Source organism: Oryctolagus cuniculus, chromosome X (genome assembly GCF_051225735.1).
Source record: "Oryctolagus cuniculus isolate XC-2025 breed Fujian yellow rabbit chromosome X, ASM5122573v1, whole genome shotgun sequence".
Classification (NCBI taxonomy): Eukaryota; Metazoa; Chordata; class Mammalia; order Lagomorpha; family Leporidae; genus Oryctolagus; species Oryctolagus cuniculus.
Genome location: NC_142888.1, coordinates 114,513,249 through 114,533,131, shown reverse-complemented (window position 1 = coordinate 114,533,131; position 19,883 = coordinate 114,513,249). Strand labels below are relative to the sequence as shown.

The following is a 19,883-nucleotide window of genomic DNA, read 5'->3' as shown; positions in this document are numbered from 1 at the left end:
GCTTTTTTTTTTCCTCTCCTCTAGTTAGGCTGGTGTACTTTCCCCCACAGGGCTTCAAGCCTCATTCCCTCTAGGCTCTTCCTGCTGCTTTTCTGCCAGTGCCTTGGGCTACTATGGTTTCAGCTCACCTCCCTTTCCAGCACTGGAGCAGAGACTCTCTCGGCAGCTGGGCTCCCAAGCCATGGGCGCCCATGCCCTCCACTTAGGTCCACTGTGTCCCTCTAATTCCAGAAGAGTTTCCTCTGCAGTTTTTTCCCTAACTCTTCCCTGAGACTACAGTATCTCCACTTTTATTAAACTATATTTTCCTGGACTATCAGTGAGTTCCCTCCCTATTCTGCCATCTTGGCGCCCTTCCCATGATATACTTTCAATTTGCTTTATATGCACAGGCTTAATGCTCCACTACATATAGTATTCAACCAGTAGTAAGTAGAAAGACCATTGTTCCACAGGAATATAGACAAAGGCTATAAACAATAATCAAGTCATAAGATATCAGTTTCACTCTTATACATTCAGGTTTTTTGAATTCTATGTTAGCTTCCACAAATCAGAGAAAACATCTTTTATTTTCTTTTTGGGTTTGTCTTTTTTTTTGTATTTTTGGGTTGAGCTTATTTCACTAAGCATAATACTCTCCAGTTCCATCCACTTTCTTGTTTTGAAGTACACATAAAGTTCATTTTTGTTCAGTGTTCTTTACTTTCCATCATGAAAAGCTGTTCCTGAGGAACTGAAACCCCAGAAGATAACTGCGGCAAAAACATGGCAAATTTTTTTAGCATATAAATGATTCAAAGAATTCTTTAAGAGAAGCAATGTTTAGGAGATAGAAGAAGGAAAATGCAGTTTCTGAAGAGAATTGTTTTAATTATTATCCAAAAAGCAAAGTCATATGACTATATCCAAGGACATAAAGTTAAGAATAATTTGAATTGGGACAACGATCCATCAATCCCAAAGCCATTGGGCATCTGAGCATCTTGAATTGCATTGTTTTCTTTCTTAACTCTGTCTCACTGACATATCAAAGGACCATTCCCACACAATTAAATGATAGCTGTCACTTTGTTAGAATTGAAAATTTCAATCCAGTAGTCATCAGGATCTTGAATAAATGCTAGGCCTTTCATTTTACCATCATCAAGGTTCTTCACAATTTTGACTCCCAGTTCTTCAAATCTTTTACAAGATTATGCACATTACTAGCCGGCGCCGCGGCTCACTAGGCTAATCCTCCGCCTAGTGGCGCCGGCACACCGGGTTCTAGTCCCGGTCGGGGCGCCGGATTCTGTCCCGGTTGCCCCTCTTCCAGGCCAGCTCTCTGCTGTGGCCAGGGAGTGCAGTGGAGGATGGCCCAGGTGCTTGGGCCCTGCACCCCATGGGAGACCAGGAAAAGCACCTGAATCCTGGCTCCTGCCATCGGATCAGCGCGGTGCGCCGGCCGCAGCGCGCCGGCCGCTGCGGCCATTGGAGGGTGAACCAACGGCAAAGGAAGACCTTTCTCTCTGTCTCTCTCTCTCTCACGGTCCACTCTGCCTGTCAAAAAAAAAAGATTATGCACATTAGAAACAGCAATTCCAATGTAACCAAATCTTCAAGGGTCTGAATTGCCACTGTGGTAACTCTGGATCTCAACATCTTCAGTTCCTCAATTGTGTGTCAGCTCAAGGATAGCTTTTCTGGAAAAATGCCCATGCTATTCTTTCATTTTTATCTTTGGGGGTGTCATTTTTATCCTCCTATGCGAAGAAATAGAGTGAAAATTTCATAGAAGAAAAATCTAATTTTTTAGATTAGCATCATTCCAATAAATCAAGGATAGAAATCTAATGACTTCTTGGAATCCTTAATTTGTGGCATGGTCTGTTGCAATAAAAAATCCTTGGTGCTGGAATCCACATCAGAGCAGCAATTCAGGGTGGCCTCGCCAATGATACACACTACTAAGTCTCACCTCCATCCATTTTCTAACCACTTATTCTTACTCAAGAGTGTTTCATTCTGTTTTCTATTACTATAAATTACTCAAGGTTGAGTAATTCAAAGGAAAGAAGTAAACTTCTTTGGGCTTATGGTTATGGAGGCAGGGAAGTTCATGATGAAATATTTTCATTTGGTGAAGTCTTCATGCTGTGTTATAACATGGCAGAGGGCATCATTTGGTGGGAGCACATGAAAGTGTGGCAAGCAGGCAAGTACAGAAGAAAAGAAAGGAGACTAAACTCCCATGAGAGCTAACCCGTTTACACACAAAAAGGCATAAATCCACTCATAAAGTCTCCACTCCCCATCACTACCTCATTGTGAAAGTAAGTTTCATCATGAGTTTTCATGGGGAAGACCATACTCAACAATAGCAATGAACACCTTTTGACCAGGCTCAACCAAAGCCAATACTAGCTAATATGGCATCTTTGTGCAAATTTAAAAGGTGTCGATTGCCCTCTTTGCATGGACACAGTTCTGCTCCAGCATGTGGGCATGATCAGTGGAGCATGGACTATATGTACCCCAATCCTTTATTCTTAAAGTCAGGTGACTTTCTGCATTACAAAGCTACATGATCACAAATCACAACACTGGGAGCACAAATGTTGCTTTTTCCCAAAACACTGCTCACCATCTGTTAATGGGTCCCCATCACAGTAAATATTACCTTCTTTTTCTGATATATTGATTTGAAAGGTAGAGCAACAGAGATGGAAAGAGGGAAGGAGAGAGGGAGAGAGAGAAAGATAGAGGGGGGAGGAATCATTCATTTGCTAGTGAACTCCCCAAATGGATGCAACTGTTGCAAGCAACAATTTGACCCACTATACCACACCAGCCCTGATTCCATTTTCTTTCTTCTAGTTGTTCAGGCCAAAAACTTTGCTGCATCCTTGATGTTTTCCTTACTGTTACATATTAAATCTAGTCAATCAAGAAACCATATCATTTCTTTCTTCAGATATGAATCTCAATCAACCTGGAAAACAATTACAGGTGCTTTTTTAGGCTCTCCTGCAAGTTTGGAAGCTTTTTGAGGCAAAGACAATACCTTATTCACTTTCATGTGAAGTGAAGACAATTGCTTACAATCTGTGTTGTGATGCCCCAGTGAAGGAATCTCTACCATCATAGCACCCAAATATCAACATTACAAGCTCCTTTTCTCTTGTTTCCTGAGTCTATTTCTTAAAATTTTTATTTATTTACGAGAGAGAGAGAGAGATCCTCAAGTGTCCATAATGGCCAGAGGGGCCAAAGCCAGGAGATGGGAATTCAATCCAGGTATCCCACATGGGTGGCAGTAATCCAATTATTTGAGCCTCCTAGAATATGCATTAGCAGTAAGTTAGAGTCAGGAGCTGGAGCAGAGTATCAAACTCACTGATTCTGATGTGGAATGTGGGCATCTTAACCATCGTAACTGCCAGGCCAAATGTCCACCCCCTGAGTCCATTTTAAGTACTGGCATTTTTGGCACATCCAACTCATTCACACTAAGGTGTTAGTGGCATAGCATATCTGTTGCTTTCATGTGAATGCTTGAGGCCCACAGGGAAGGAAGAGAAAAATATTGAAAAAGAAGAATGGTAGAAAGAAAGGCCCATGGGACAATTTCACCTTGCTTTTGCCTTTTCCATTACACCAACACCTCACTATGGTACAGAAGTCCTTGACTGGCCACACTATAAAATGTTTCATACTCAGTATGGAGTATTCTGACTTTTTTCCAGCTACTCTACTCATACTGGAAAACACTGAAAGTCATCTAAGACATTGAAAAGATTTCTTTATAAAAGTTACACAGTAGCAGAAAGGAACAATCTAACCAAGATGAGGGAAATTACTAAAATCTTTCAGAAAATAATTTGGCTTTCTGCATCATAAGCCTTCAATTCAGTAATGCCCCTTCTGAAAATCAATCCTAATACAGAGGCAGGGATAGGGGACAGGCATTCAGAAAAAGAATTATGTACAATAATACCTATTTATAATGATGAAGAAAATGGACAATCAAAATGCCCAGCAACTGGGGGTTGTGTGAGTAATATAAAGGAATACTATGCAATGAATTAAAGGAGTATTTCCAAGGAATATTTAACGACATGGGGAAATATTCATGATATAATTTAAGTTGATAAAGCAAAACACAAAGCTACACATGCAATATGCACTTATTGTTGTTTTTATTGCTGTATATACAGTAGCTAGAACAGTGCCTGGCACATAATAGTATATAGCTTAATAAATTTATGGGGACCAGCACTGTGGCATAGAGGGTAAAGCCGCCGCCTGCAGTGCCGGCATTCTATATGGGCGCTGGTTTAAGACCCCACTGCTACACTTCCGATCCAGCTCTCTGCTATGGCCTGGGAAAGCAATAGAAGATGGAGCAAGTCCTTGGGCCCCTGCACCCGTGTAGGAGACCTGGAAAAAGCTCCTGGCTCCTGGCTCCTGGCTTCTGATCGGCACAGCTACGGCTATTGCGGCCAATTGGGGAGTGAACCAGCAGATGGAAGACCTCTCTCTCTGCTTCTCCTTTTCTCTCTGTGTAACTCTGACTTTCAAATAAATAAATAAATCTTTTAAAAAACAAATTCACATGCTTTAAAAAATAAATAAATTTATGTATATATGTATATTTAAAATTCAGCATTTATAATATAGTCATTTAATGACTAAAACAAATGGTGTTCAAAATATGTCAAGCTCTATTTTAAAGCTTTACATGGTATGCATACTTTGTTTAATCTTTAATTTTTAATCACATTCCTCTTGAGTCAGTTACTGGCATTATCCCACTTTTTTAATTTTTACCTTTTATTTATTTTCATTTTATTTGAAAGACAGAGAGAACAGAGATCTCCCATCCAGCTAATTCACTCTTGCAAATGCCAGCAACAGCTGGGTCTGGATCAGGCTGAAGCCAGGAACTCCATCCAGGTCTCCCACATAGGTGGCAGGGAATCAAGTATTTGAAACATCACCACTGCTTCCCAGGATGTGTATTAGAGAAAAGTTAGATTGGGAGTGGAGGAGCAGGGACTCAAACCAGACACTCAAACATGGGATGTGGTCATTCCAACACTGCACCAAACACCACCCTTTCCAGTTTTTACAGATGAGAAAATTGACAATCTGAGAACAGAAGTGATTTTGCTCACAGACACATAGTTACTAAATGTCAGAGCCAGTATTCAATCCCAGGCAGACTAATTCCAGGACTCAAACTCTTTAATAATATAGCAGTACTTCATGCACATTTAAGGAACAAAGACAGGGAGAAAAGAAAGCACCAACATGCTATCAGTGCCCTCTTTTGATTTTCTCTATTTTCCAAATTTCTTACAATAATTATGTATTGCCTTTATATTCCAATTTTTTGAATCAACAATTCTGCTATTAACCAATCAATGACACCAAGTTCTTAGAGATGAAGGCCAGCCCTTGGTCCTGACTTTCACTTATCACTTGGGGCAGAATAGCCCCCACCCCCAGAGTCTGAACCTGACAGTATGCTCTGATTCTCCCCTGCCAAACCCACTGACTCCAAGCTGCAAGAGTGAACAATCCTTCCTGGCCAAAGATACAGCTAACTCTGTGCCCCTGTGCAGTTGCCTTACCTCATCACTAGCTTTCTGACTTACTTCGGTGTAACCCCTGGTGCTGCCTTTGCTACCTAAGTAAACCCTCTGCCTCCTGGCAAACTCCACCTCCAGCCCCACTGTGCCATCTCTATCTTTCACTCTTGCAGAGCCTGTAGGTTCAGTATGTTGTCACTGCAACACCCAATGGGACAACAAGAGAGGAGGGTCTGTGTGCAGAGTCCTTGCAGCACACAGGATTCAGGGACAAGCCACAACAGCCCTCTCTTTCCTCTGTGACTTCTTCACATCCCTCTTCAATTACAGACCCCAAGCTGATCACATCACTCTAATAAGGCCCTGATCAATGCTATGGAGTTATTTTATGATTCCTGCAGATTGTATTCTTGTTATTATTACACATCACAGCATCACATTAGCTTTCAAAAAACAAACCAGCATTGATTTGCTGACTCATTCTATGGTCTCCTATGACGCCCAGATCTTTTCATTATGTTTGCATCTCCAGGCAAGGAGAGAATTGATTTCCTCTCCAGCGCTCCGTGAGAGGTTCCTGTTCACTCGCTGCTCCCAATCTTCCCCTCGCCCTCAGTACTGAAATTGGAGAGGTGTGGAAAGCAACAAAACCCTGAGGTCTATTTATCAAACCCTGAGCAACAAGAAATCAAAGCAAAAGCATCACAAGTAAACTAAAGGCTTATCTCTACTTTCACCAAACCTCTCCAGGTTTTGCTTGAAAAGGTTGGACAGCGGAAGTAAATTTGATTTTATTGATTGAAAATTAATAATACAGTCTCTTGGCTCCTCTCTCTGCTCTCTTGGCTTCTCTCTTCTCTCTCTAGCCTCCTCTTCTCCTCTCTCACTCCCCTCTCTCCTTTCATCTCTCCTCTTTCTCTCTTACTCTCCTTTTCCTTCTTCACCCCTTCCCTCCAGTCTGCTGCATTTTCCCAATAAAGCCTTTCCCTTACTCCAGTGTTTGGTGTGTTTTGTGATGGCCTAACAGAAATAACAACATTGGTACATTGGCTGGGAAAACCTTACATTGGTGATCCAGCATCCCCCAGTGACTTTGCTCTCCCTTTGGGGACCTCTGAGCTTCTCTGGGGTCCTGCATTTCTGCCAGTAGCAAAACAAACCCCCAGAACTCCTTCCACACCACCAAATGCTCCATGATCTCCAACCACACACCGGCCTTCCAAATTCAGAGGTAAGACGCGGAACAGGAAATTCTTACAGTGACCCTACTTTGAGTTGTGGTCTACTGTCTTCTGCTTGTCTGAAGCTTTTTTTTTTTTTTTTTTTTTTTTTTTTTTTTTTTTGACAGGCAGAGTGGACAGTGAGAGAGAGAGACAGAGAGAAAGGTCTTCCTTTTGCCGTTGGTTCACCCTCCAATGGCCGCCGCTGCAGCCGGCGCACCGCGCTGATCCGATGGCAGGAGCCAGGATCCAGGTGCTTTTCCTGGTCTCCCATGGGATGCAGGGCCCAAGCACCTGGGCCATCCTCCACTGCACTCCCTGGCCATAGCAGAGAGCTGGCCTGGAAGAGGGGCAACCGGGACAGAATCCAGCGCCCCGACCGGGACTAGAACCCGGTGTGCCGGCGCCGCAAGGTGGAGGATTAGCCTATTGAGCCACGGCGCCGGCCCTGAAGCTTTTCTAAGTTGTAGTACTAGGCACTAACCACAACTCCTACTTAAGGCTTTTAGTCTCTATGGACACTGTCCAGGCAACAGTGGGTGTGAGTGATGACTCAACCTCTGTTTCCCTTTTACAGGCTAAGCCATTAGCTCCAGTGGGCACTTGGGTGACGACCCTGCCTTCTGCTCCCATATTCTCTCATTAGTCAGACTGCCAGGATTCAAGGACGCTTGCAATCCACAGATCTGACTCTACAGGTCACAATGGGAACTTTTCTCTAACCGTGTTCCATACAATTCTTTAATATGGTCCCTCTCAAATTGGCTCCATGCCCTCAAATGTCAATGCCTCATCTTTAAAGTGGCCCCTCCATGGCGTGTTTGGCCCTGGGGGATCGGCCCAAAGTCAGAATGGGTTGACCCTGATATCATTCAAGATCTTTATCACTTCTGTGAGCATTCAGGAAAATGGAAGGAGATCCCATATGCTCAAGCTTTTCTATTTTTGATCTAAACCTTCTATGTGTACTGTTCTCTGGCTGAGGTCCTATTGGCCTCCAAGGTTTCCACTAGAGGTCAAGGGCCTAAGCTAAAACCTCTGCCTCCCACGTTTGTGGCCCCCAACTCTTCACTATCCCACTGTACCTCCCCTTCCCATCTAGGAATTCAGACTTTATCTTAGAACCAGGTCTGGTCCAAAGTCTACTCTCTCTGTCTTATCAGTTTGGGAATGATTGTCTCCATGCTTTCACTCTCCAGCCCTAGTCCTCCAACTTGTCTTTTGTCCCTCTCTCGTTCCAATTTTACCATAAGAACAGCAAGGGATTGGCACTCCCACCCTTTTGGGCTCCCTGCTTATTGAGAAACAAATTAGGTATCCCACCCTTCTGATGGCTCTTTTGTTTTATCATGAGCAAGCCAGACGGGAAAATCAGGTTTGGTACGTCGACCTCTGGCCCACCATCACCTTTGGGAGCTTTCTGGCAGCTGCCTGAACTCCTGTTTCAGAAGCAGCCCCATGTGGCTGACTATGATATCATGGGCCTAAGGTGTTCTAAGGAAAAAGGCAACTGTAACTAGACACTGAGTTTGAAGGAATTTCTCTCTCAAATCTAGGAAGATCACTACCTTTAAAATATTGCTTTGTAACTTGCTGAACTTATTTCACAATTTATTTTAACAGGTTTCCAGGTGATCAGTACTCAACGAAACAGCAATGGGAAATTAGTACTTGTTTTAGATGAATGCAATTTTAATTTTAAATGAATTCACATAGAGATATGATATCAGCATTTAGGTGTAACTGCTAATCTAAATTGGGTAAAGGCAAATGAGATAAATGTGTCTAAATGTAAACTTTGGTACTCAGCATGTTATATTCTATAGAAAATTATTTGGGTTTGTTTAACTAATATGTTTTTATAAACTAATCTGATTCCCTGTTAAAGCAATGAGTTAAAGTAATCTATTATATTCTCTTGACGTCTGTTAAATTCTAATTGTTTGAAAACAGCTGAGTTTTCATTAACAGCTATGGGTTATTTAAATATGTGATTATTTTCATTATGTCCTGATGTTAATGAATCTTATTTCAACCAGATATTTTGGATTTTGAGCCTTCTTGGCATCCTTGACAGGCATTCAAAAAATCAAAAATCAAAGTTCCAAAGAATTTGGACTCTGAAATTTCCAGTAAATTTTGGACTTCAGTTTTTCCAGTTTGGGCCCAACTGAAAAAATCGAAGGATATATACGTCTCTCATCTTGTAGAGACACCAACTAATCAGGCTATTTGGACTATATTAGAAGTACTGTCAAGATGTGAAGTGGTGCTAAATTTTAAGTTTCTATAATATAAAATGCTACTACTACAAATGTCTGAAAGTTAAAAAGTCTAATGATCTTGTGTTAATAGACATGATGGTTAGCTTAATGAGAAAGCCCCAGAGGTCTAAAAGTGTTAAATGCTCTGTAAAATCCTACAGGTGCTTTCAAAAGGGCTGTGTGAAGTAAGCAAATGCCTCTTGTTGAGTTTATAATAAGTTTATAATTTTAAACGTGGCAACTTAGTCTTTTGTCATCCACAGATTTTTTTTTTTTTTGGACAGGCAGAGTTGGACAGTGAGAGAGACAGAGAGAAGGGTCTTACTTCCATTGGTTCACCCCCAGATGGCCGCTACAGCCAGCATGCTGCACCAATCCAAAGCCAGGAGCCAGGTGCTTCCTCCTGGTCTTCCATGCAGGTGCAGGGCCCAGGCACTTGGGCCATCCTCCACTGCCTTCCCAGGCCACAGCTGAGAGCTGGACTGGAGGAGGAGCAACTGGGATGGAGTCTGGTGCCCCAACCAGGACTAGACCTGGAGTGCCAGTGCCACAGGTGGAGAATTAGCCTAGTGAGCCATGGCGCCGGCCATCCACAGTTTTATATATCAGATTTGCTGCTCATAAAACTAAAACATTGTTGGTTCTGTGTTCAGCTGTCCTTCTACAGGTTCTGATGAACTTTTTCCAGCCACATCTATTGTATTCAGTATTTTGGGATGACTCTGTAAACAGATGAAGCCAATAATATATTAAAGGTACCAACTGAGAGAAAGTATGGTTAACTGAGGTTACTAAGAAGAGAAAGTAATTTGAATCAATTGGTAATTTACAAAAAGGAGTTAGATGTTTAAAAAAGCTATTATTGAAACTACTATATTTTTCTATTATGTTATGTTATATGTGTATACATATTGTATGTCTACATGGGAAAATTTATTAAGAGTTTTATTTTAATTGTCTTATAGATAAAAGATTGCCCACAAATTTGAACAGCTAAAATTATTCAAAGATACATTTTAATTCATGTGACCTGAATCTCTGTACCAGATGTTTTAAATTTGTTGGTAGAAAGAAACTAAAAAGATGTTATATACCTGTGTTTGAATTTGCTGGTTAAACAAGCTACACCATGTTAAATATTTGAGATGTTTCCAAATACATGTATTCTTAAAATTTATAGAAGGCATTGGGCCTTCTGGTAAATGTTTTCCTAAATTGTTATCTAATGGTTAAAACTGCTTTCTAAGTTTTCATTTGATATTGCTATTGTCAGTAAGCGATCTGGGACTGGCTCCCTCATTTCTCTTCTAAGCCCGACTTGTTCTTCCATTTCTCTACTCTCTTCAAAGTAAGAAACTAATTCTATTCTGAAGGACTCTCCAAGATGCACAATTTGACCAGGAGCCAAGCGCTTCCACCTGGTCTCTCATGTGGGTGCAGGACCCAAGCACTTGGGCCATCCTCCACTGACCTCCTGGGCCACAGCAGAGAGCTGGACTGGAAGAGAAGCAACCAGGACAGAATCTGGCACCCGGACCGGCACTAGAACCTGGGTGCCAGCGCCGCAGGCGGAGGATTAGCCTAGTGAGCCGTGGTGCCGGCCAAGCCCACCTGATTATCAAGCCCCTTCCCTCAGGTTCTATTTGCCTCTCAGTCAGAGAACTTAGTTGTAGCTTAGATAGCACCTTTCTTAGGTTCTCTAATAATGACTCTGTCCTTTGTATCTAGCCCACTTGGGCCTCATCCTTTGTAATCATAGCCTCTACTCTAACATCAATGACTCTACTCCCAACCTGTGTGAACTGATGGTCCTCTCCCCCACTTAATATTGTATGATTGTTCAGAATTTCTCTACAGACAAACCCCGCTACCTGCAAAAGTTAAGTGGCCTTTTCTCCCAGTCTTGGCTGGGATCAGCTTTAAGCCATATCCATCAAACCGTCCTTACAAGGGTCCAGAGACACCCCCCCCCCATTTCCTCTACTCTATGAAATCCTCTCATTACCTGGTTAATGCCACACTTAGGATCATTGGTTGCTATTCTCACCCTGACTTTCATACTACAGTGTCTATTTAAGTGTTTACAGCAGGTGATAATGGAATAAACCAAGGCCTTCAGCAACCAGGCAGTCAACCAAATGCTGCTACAGGGATATATTCGGCTCCCCACCCAGGAGACAGCGGCTTGATACATTGCCCCATGCCAGTGAAGAGTATCTTGTCGCCCCATGTCAGCAGGAAGTAACTCTAAAGACAGATCGTCTTCCCTCTATCTCCTGGACTTTTGGGACTAATGTAATCCCATACAACGCCTGCTTTATAAAAAACAAAAGGGGGAAATGTTAGGAAACTGGAGCAGTTTTATCTATGGCACGATCTACACCCTGATTTACATCCTATGCCCTGGATCCTGCCGCCATTGCTGAAAGGCAGGTGGCCACATGGCCCAACCACTGGTGTCAAGCTCCACCCCCATCCAAATGGGATTCACTGCTTCTGCTTCCCTGTCCGCCCTCTGGCAAAGTTTTAAAAGAGCCTGTTGCTGAACACATGGTTCTCTTGGCTCCTCTCTCTGCTCTTTTGGCTTCTCTCTTCTCTTTCTAGCCTCTTCTCCTCTCACTCCCCTCTCTCCTCTCCTCTCTCCTCTCTCCTTTTCCTTCTACAGCATTAAAGTCCTCTAGCTGTGTAATTTTGAACAATTTTACCATCTACAAAATTGAAATGATTATAGTAGTCATTTCTGCTCTAATATGATGTATGTGTTGCTTAAAAGTCACCACATGTGTAAAACTGCATTAAAAGCCACAGCACTGGGGCAAATGTTGTGGCATAGTGGTTTAAGCCACCACTGAGGACACTCATATCCCATATAGGAGTGCTTGGCTCAAGTTGTTGTTCCTCTGCTTCCTGCTAATGCATCCTGGGAGGCATCCACATAGGAGACCAAGATAAAACTCCGGAGCTCTGGTCCTGGTTTCAGCCTGGCCCAGCCCTAGCTGTTGAGGGCATTTAAGGCATGAGCCAGTGGGTGAAAGATAGCTCTCTCTCGCTCTCTCGCTCTCTCGCTCTCTTGCTCTCTCACTCTCTCGATTTCTCGCTCTTCTCTGTAACTCTGCCTTTCAAATAAAGAAATAAAACTTTTTTTCAAAGCCACAAGGCTTATGGAAGAAAATGAGGTTCAAGGCACAACACTCAAGAACTTCATCAGCAACATATATTGAAAGATAAGAACTTGATGAAAAAAAAAGTATCACAGTTTTATGCATAAATGCTACAATAAATGTGACACTTTAAAAAGACCTGAAATTTGTTGGAGGAAGTAATTGTTGCATGCTGAAATCACAAGTGAAGAGTTGGATTTTTGTTTGTATGTGTGTGTGTTTGTTTGTTTGAAGCTGTTGAAGGAGAATGTCCTGAAACCAGACAGAAAGCTGTAACAGCAGAACACATGGTTTGGTGAGTTGAGATAGTTGGTGAATGTTGTTGAAAGATTGTATGCTTGTGTGCATGTATGTGTGTGGTTTTTTTGTTTGTTTGTTTCTAAATGGTTTAGTTCAGCTGGATGAAGTTTCTTGTGTTCATTTAGTGTTTCTCATAGAAGAAAGCATCCATCAGAAAATGTGAATTTTGTGTTATGCTCAAATTGTTCCCTAATATATCTGTTAAAGTTTTTAAAATATTCTCTGTTTACACTGAAACTTCTTCAAGTGCCTAGTATCTCTGAATCCCCCCACACACACACACACAGATTAATGAATTCCTTTTTGGAGAACCAATTTGTTCTCTCACAAAATTCATTGTCTAATTTGGTGGCCATTAGACATAGATGGCTACTGAGTAATGTGTTTAGTAGAACTCACCACACAACTGAGGACTGAGTCGTGTAGTGAGTTCTACTAAGCACACTGCTCGGTAGTCATCCATGACTTTGACTTTCTTTGAAACCTATTAAATTAAAAGGTGATAGGAGCTTACTTTTACTCAGCTGTGCCAGGGACTGACCATGGGACAACCAAAGAGTGCTCCATTTTCTTTGGCCAAAGCCATTTCATTCCAAATCTGTGTATCTGCGTCTATGGTTTGTGATCATTTTTATCTCTCAAGTGATTTCCTGTGAATTCAATTTGTGATATTTTTCTCTTGAAGTAATGTGGAAGCATCATCATTTTATTGATCTTACATGCCCCATTAACTCTATTAGTCCATGCAGTATATCATCGAAAGTGACAGGGAGATTGTAACAAAAAGTCCAACTCTGATTTTGATGTTTGACTATTGACAGCTTCAAGCTCCACCACTTCCCTTTTCCCATTTTGCCCCACACCTTAAAATGTCAATAAAAAAGCCTAGGTACTCCCTCCCTTGTCACTGGTAATGAAATCCAAATATAGAAAACCCTGGCTCACATACAACAACCTTCCTTCTGACTCCACCCCCATAGTCATCCTAAAAATTGGAGCCATATTTATACACATAAGATTAACCATAAATAAATAAAGAGTTCAACAAACAGTATGAAAAAAACTGTTCTTAAACATTCAAGACAAGGACTGTTCAAAATATCACATCTCAAAGTGTCAATTTCACTTCTATAGTTTACCTATTAGTTACCACAGATCAGGGAGAACGTATGGTGTTTGTCTTTTTGTGACTAACTTATTTCACTAAGTATAATGGTGTCCAGTTGCATTCATTTTGTTGCAAATGACACGATTTCATTTTTTTCTTTTACCACTGTGTGGTATTCCATGGTGTATATATCCTATAATTTCTTTATCCGGTTTTCAGTTGATGGAAATCTGGGTTGATTCCATATTTTAGCTAGTGTGAATTCAGCTGCAATAAACATGGGGGTACAGATAACTCTTTTATATACTGATTTAATTTTCTTTGGGTAAATTCCCAGGAGTGGGATGACTGGGTCCTATGCTATGTCTATATTATAATTTCTGAGGTATCTCCATACTGTCTTCCATAGTAGCTACACCAGTTTACATTCCCACCAACAGTGAGTGGATTGGGTACCTTTTTCACCACATCCTCACCAGCATTTGTTGTTTTTTAATTTCCATATGAAAGCAATTCTAACTGGGATAAGGTGAAACCTCATTGTGGTTTTGATTTGCATTTCCCTGATGGCTAGTGGTCCTCAACATTTTTTCATTATTGTAGTTGCTGACTCCATCCAATCAGCAAATGGAAAAGGTTTTGCTATTATGGATTTGGTTATTTAGTGCCTATTTTAATAGTCTTTCTTTCAGTTACAGTTTGCCTTCATCCTCAAAGACACAATATATCTTTATAAAGATATACATGGAGTATTTCAATACCTGCCACTGCACACAATCTGCAGACAGGATCTTAACTGCATTCAACTTTCCCTAAGAGTATGGCATGACACCACACTGATGATATCTTCCTTGAGGAGATTTATTTGAGACAAACACTCAGGATATGTGGACATTTACAAAGGAGCTCACAAAGGGGAATGGTCCATCACCCCCCCCCCACACACACACACACACACAAAGTACAAGGCTCCACACTTCAGTTAACTTCTTAGGAATCCTTTGGTAACCCAACGGTCATTCCATTCCTTATACTATCAAGATATAGCTATTGACCTTCTCAGCACCCACATCATTAAACTGAGCCTTACATATGTTAGATATTTGGGGGTTCTGGAACAATATTTTCATTGTTTACCGATTTTACTTAAGCCCACTTACACTGTTACTTGCAAATTAACCCATCTAACACAAGGCTCTAGAATTGATTTAAACTGCCATACAACAGGCAGTCCCATTAGTGCCTTCTAGATAGTTTATTCACTGTAGAAGTTTTATCAACCTCTTCTCATGCTTCCTGGAATCTCTGGTCCACCCTTAGTGAACATTAGTTGTGTTTTGGCTTATGGTGCAGAACAAAACAAAACAAAAAAACTGACTCTCTTTACTACATACCATTAGAGCAACAATTGCTGAGCTAGATACTGGCTCCTTCTGGAGATGAAGGCAACTCTTTGCACCCAGGTGCCCATTATGCTTTTGATTATTGAGGGAGCACCTCTCCTTATGAAATAAAATGATACTTACACAACGCAGCCATATCTGGGTCCTCTGGCATATCCCACATATTAAGGAGTGGCCTGCCCTGTTCTCAGTTTGCTGACAGAAATCATTTCATTGAAAGTGATTACCCTGCTCCCAAACTCTATGACTACTTTGAGAGCCCTTTTGGATAAAATGAGTTCTCAGAAAAGGGAGTGTGTACACTTTACAGATAGCAGTATTAGAAGAGACACTGGTGTCCATCCCATAACATGCATGTGCATGAAAAATAACAGGACCAAGTGTGAGAAAAACTGGCCAAACTTCAGTCATATTAGCACTGGAGGATACTTTGGTTAACACTTGGTCTCATATGCAATTTTTACAGACTCATGGTCTGTTGCCAACAGTCTGACTGACTGTTCCAATCTATGGAAACAAATCCTTAACCCAGGCTGCCCTTTTCTTGGAGTAAACAATCCTGAGAATGTATTTCCTTACAAATACTCAACATATAAATCAAGGACACAGATTTCACTACATATATTTAATGCCACAATACAAGGTCTCACCAAGGTACTTCTTATCCTCTCTGGAGTTCCAGACACTATTGATAGTGACCAAGACACTCATTTCACTTCTCAGAATACACAATGCTGAGTTCTTGAACAAGATGCTCAAAGGAACATTCACCTCTCTTACTGATTGCAAGCTGCAGGGCTTATAGAGCACCATAATGGCTTACTTAAACAAGCTCCAAGACAGTCAAGTTAAACATGGTGGGATTCTGTCATGGGTAGCAAAGAGTATGACTCCATTTTTTTACACTTGATCTTAGCCAAAAGGCCAAGAGTGATGAGTCCATTTTTAAATATCCAACTGCTGACAGTTTTTAATCCTCACTTACCCTTTCCCTTTTGTTCCGCATTTGAGCAAGTCCATAAAAAAGTCTGGACAATACCTCCCTTGATGCCAGTGGGGAAGCTCAAACAATTCAAACCCCATTCCATGCATAGAAACCCTCATCCCAGTCCTATGCTTTAACCACAATCAAACTAAACTCAGTAGTCCAGTTCTTCATTCATGCTAAATGGAGTTGCTTATGTGTGTGCCTTGGTCTCCCCTGAAAGCCTCAGGGCACAAGTACGCCTTTTTATACTGTGTTGGTGCCTATATAATATGATCAGCCTCAATTTCCAAACCAATTTGAGGTAAAGAGTTGATCCCTTTCTCCTCAAGGAAACCACAGGACAGAAATTCTGTCCATCAATAACTAATATAAGGGGCCAGCACTGTGGCATAGCAGGTAAATCCGCTGCCTGTAGTGCCGACATCCCATGTAGGTACTGGTTCCAGTCCCGCCTGCTCCACTTCTGATCCAGCTCTCTGCTATGGCCTGGAAAAGCAGTAGAAGATGGCCCAAGTGCTTGGGCCCCTGCGCCCTTGTGGGAGACCCAGAGGAAACTCCTGGCTCCTGGCTTTGGATTGGCCCAGCTCCACCTGTTGCAGCCATTTGGGGAGTGAACCAGTGGATAGAAGACCTCTGTGTCTCTCTGCCTCTATCTCTGCCTCTCTGTAACTCTGACGTTCAAATAAATGAATAAATCTTTTTTTAAAGAAAAATAACTAATATAAACCATACATTATGTTGCTACTGAAAGTTAATTCCACCTCCACAGGAAACTGACTTTCAGTCACTCAGGGGATTTTCTGAATTGTATCTGTGAATGAAGAAGACATTTTCAAAGCTTATATCACATGTCACAAGTCTCCCCCATTCTCACTTAACTACAGATTAATTTATCCTTAGGTGTATTTACAAAAGCTGACCTTTCCAGCTAGACAGAAAGGAATGCAACTTTCAGTGTCATCATCTATACAGAAATCCTGATAAAGAGTTTTACAGAAATGCAATGTCACAGTTACCATGGTATCACGAATCCTTGAAAAGAGGAGTTGGCATTACCCAAGAAAGCTTTCTTAATACTATCACCATCACATATTGGACCACCAAACAGCAATAAAAAACATAGCAGCAGTATGACTAAAGTTCTGACTGGATTTTATAGGAAAGAAATCTCTGTAAGAGGTTGTACAGTGAAAGCAATATTGACAAATGCCATAGCAACCAAAAATTCTTGTTGCCTTGTGAAAACTGAAATCTTCCTGATAGTGTGGTATTTGATATGTCTAGAAATAGGTGTATGAATAAAAGCTTCCCTTGGAATAAAAATCCATTCCAGGGTTGCTAGTACTGTTAAGAAGAGTGAAGTTTTGATTCTGGAAAAATCTCTTCTGTCTAATCCTGCACAGATACCAATTTCACCTTCCATTACCAACAGCTAGAAATTTGTATTTATGCAAGACTATGAAGCAGAGAGGCGCCTCCAGAGGCAACCACCACCATCAGTAGGGCTCTTCAAAAGTACTTAACCTCCGCAGAACAAAACTTTTTGTTTTCATTCTTGGCCTGATCACAGCCCTCACAGAGTTCCTTCTAACTTCCATTCTTCTTGCTTCGTGTTTTAGTGCTTCTCATTCTTTTGAAGATCGTTTCCCTCCTACTTTGCTGGTAGATTGGATGATGAATCAACGTCCTGTCAGTTTGGTGGTAAATCCTCAGCTCCCTAATTTTGCCTTGCCCATAGGTTTATGAACTCAAAGATACTTCCATTCAATTACAGTACTCACCCTAGCACTACTCCCTTTGCACATGAATGCACCTCTTTCCTTGGAGTCACTAAGCTTCCCTATTCCTATGTGAAAGGAATTTGAGTGGACAGGATTCTTTGTCCTTCTGCATCCTCCAGACTCCCTCATGCACAGGTTGTCAGGACCCACAACTCGATAAAGCAGAAAGAACATTGACTTGAACTCTTCCTCGGATATTGCCACTTGATGAACCTCTCAGATCCACATTCAATCCTACAAGTTGTCTTTCTCCCTCTCCATGTAAGAAAACGGAGGCTCAGAGTTGGAAGGGAAGCACTGAAAATACTAGTACTTGGGAAAAATAAGATTGCAAGCATTAACTCCTAGATGCCCACAGCAGTCCAGACGCCTCAGGCTGGTCCAGTTCCCCATCATCAGGCCTGGAGAACAAGAGCACCAGACACTGTAGGGCCAAGCCACTTCCTCCCTCTCAGATTGACAGAGCCAGCAACACCAAGAAAATATCGAACTGTCCTTTTGGGAGCCCACACTGTGGTCCACCTATGAACATAATCTTCCAAGAAGGCCAGGTACACAAAACGAGCTAACAAATTAGAGTTACATCCCTTGGTCCCTCTGTCTACTTCTCTCCTAGATCCTACCTATTCTCGCTAAGCCAGAGATATATTGCCCCTGCTAAGTGCTGGGCAGTGGAAATCTTTTTTTGATATTTGTCTTAGTAGTCCTTCCAGCCTTTCCCCTTGCAAGGAAGTTACATAGTCAGAAATGGAAACAAGCATTTGAATACCAGTAGAACTCAAGCTTGAACTCTGCACATATATGACAATAAAAAAATACAGAGGACATGTAAGGACAAAAGAAAAGAGAAAAGAAAAACATCAATTTAAGAAGACCCACACAACATCAGTGCTTCTGTAAGCTTTGGAGTTTTTGAAGATGACACACAATTGTTTCTTGCAATTGTATTTCTCTTATCATTTTCTCTCTCCAGCCTCTCACAGAGCTGCCATTCACAGAAAACACATTCAGTGACGAATACTGAATTGGAATGTCCTACTTTTGATAATCCTGTCCTGTCAAGTTTATGTAAAATGAGAAGGGAGGAGAAAAAACTCAAATAAGAGAAGATAATGCCATAATTGAGACAATAATTCTTCCTCATACTTTTGCGATTAAAAACATTTTAACATTTGAAGGGGTGAATTCATGTCCTCACAGCCTCTGCTGTTCAATAATACAATTCATTAGGAGGAAGCAGAGAGAAATCTCCGTGTCATTAAGAACAGGGAACAGTGGGAAAACGAAGACCGTGTTACAAGCCCCATGGCCAAATTCAGAAATGAATGATAATTACATTGCCGTTCAAAATGTGCGGGCAATCCAAACACCCATTTTGCATCCCATCCGCATTTGCAGAAGGAAGAGGTAGCCAACGTTTGGAATGATGCACGGTAAAGCTCGTCCACGTTTAAATTATAATTCAGTTCTCATTAAGTGTCTGTGCCGGTAGCAACCCACATTTTGGCACAGCAGGCCCTCTCAAATTTATTTTCTCTTTGTTAAATCCAGTTTACTTTAATAGTTTGCCGAGCAGTATAAAGAAGCTGCACGGGGGTGGAAATCGATTCTGATCATATACCGGCTTTTCGAGGACCGCAGCGCCCACGCTCGAGCTACACGAGGGCATTTTCCTGGTTTCCCAAGAGATGGCACTTGCCCTGGACCACAGGGTCATGCTTAGCTAGGAGTAGGCTGATCTTTCTCCCCGGAGAAAACAAAAACGGTGACCAGGGCTAACAGTCTCAGCAACAGTTAGGGTGCCGAAGTCACCTCGGCTGAATTCAATGGCAAGTGCTGCTCTCCTGCGGAGACGACACCCTCCGGGCGAGGCAAAGACAAGCACCCGTTGCAGGCACAGATTTGCCAAAGAAATAAGATACAAAGTAGCTTCGAGTCTGCGTCCCGTGGGATGGCAGTTGGGACGCTAGAACACTTGGAATGGAGGGAGGAATAGGTGGAGGTGCCTAGAGGTCTCTGCAGTCACGCTCGGTGGGTAGCGGCTGGCTGGAGCCAAGGGCACTAGCGCAGTAACAGCTCTGG

The 19,883-nt window shown here is 41.8% G+C and overlaps 1 pseudogene; it reads right to left on the bottom strand.

The window, feature by feature from the left end:
- Positions 1–1,052: 1,052 nt before the first annotated feature.
- On the bottom strand, positions 1,053–19,518 carry LOC100340440 (lactoylglutathione lyase pseudogene; annotated as a pseudogene).
- Between the last annotated feature and the right edge of the window lie 365 nt (positions 19,519–19,883).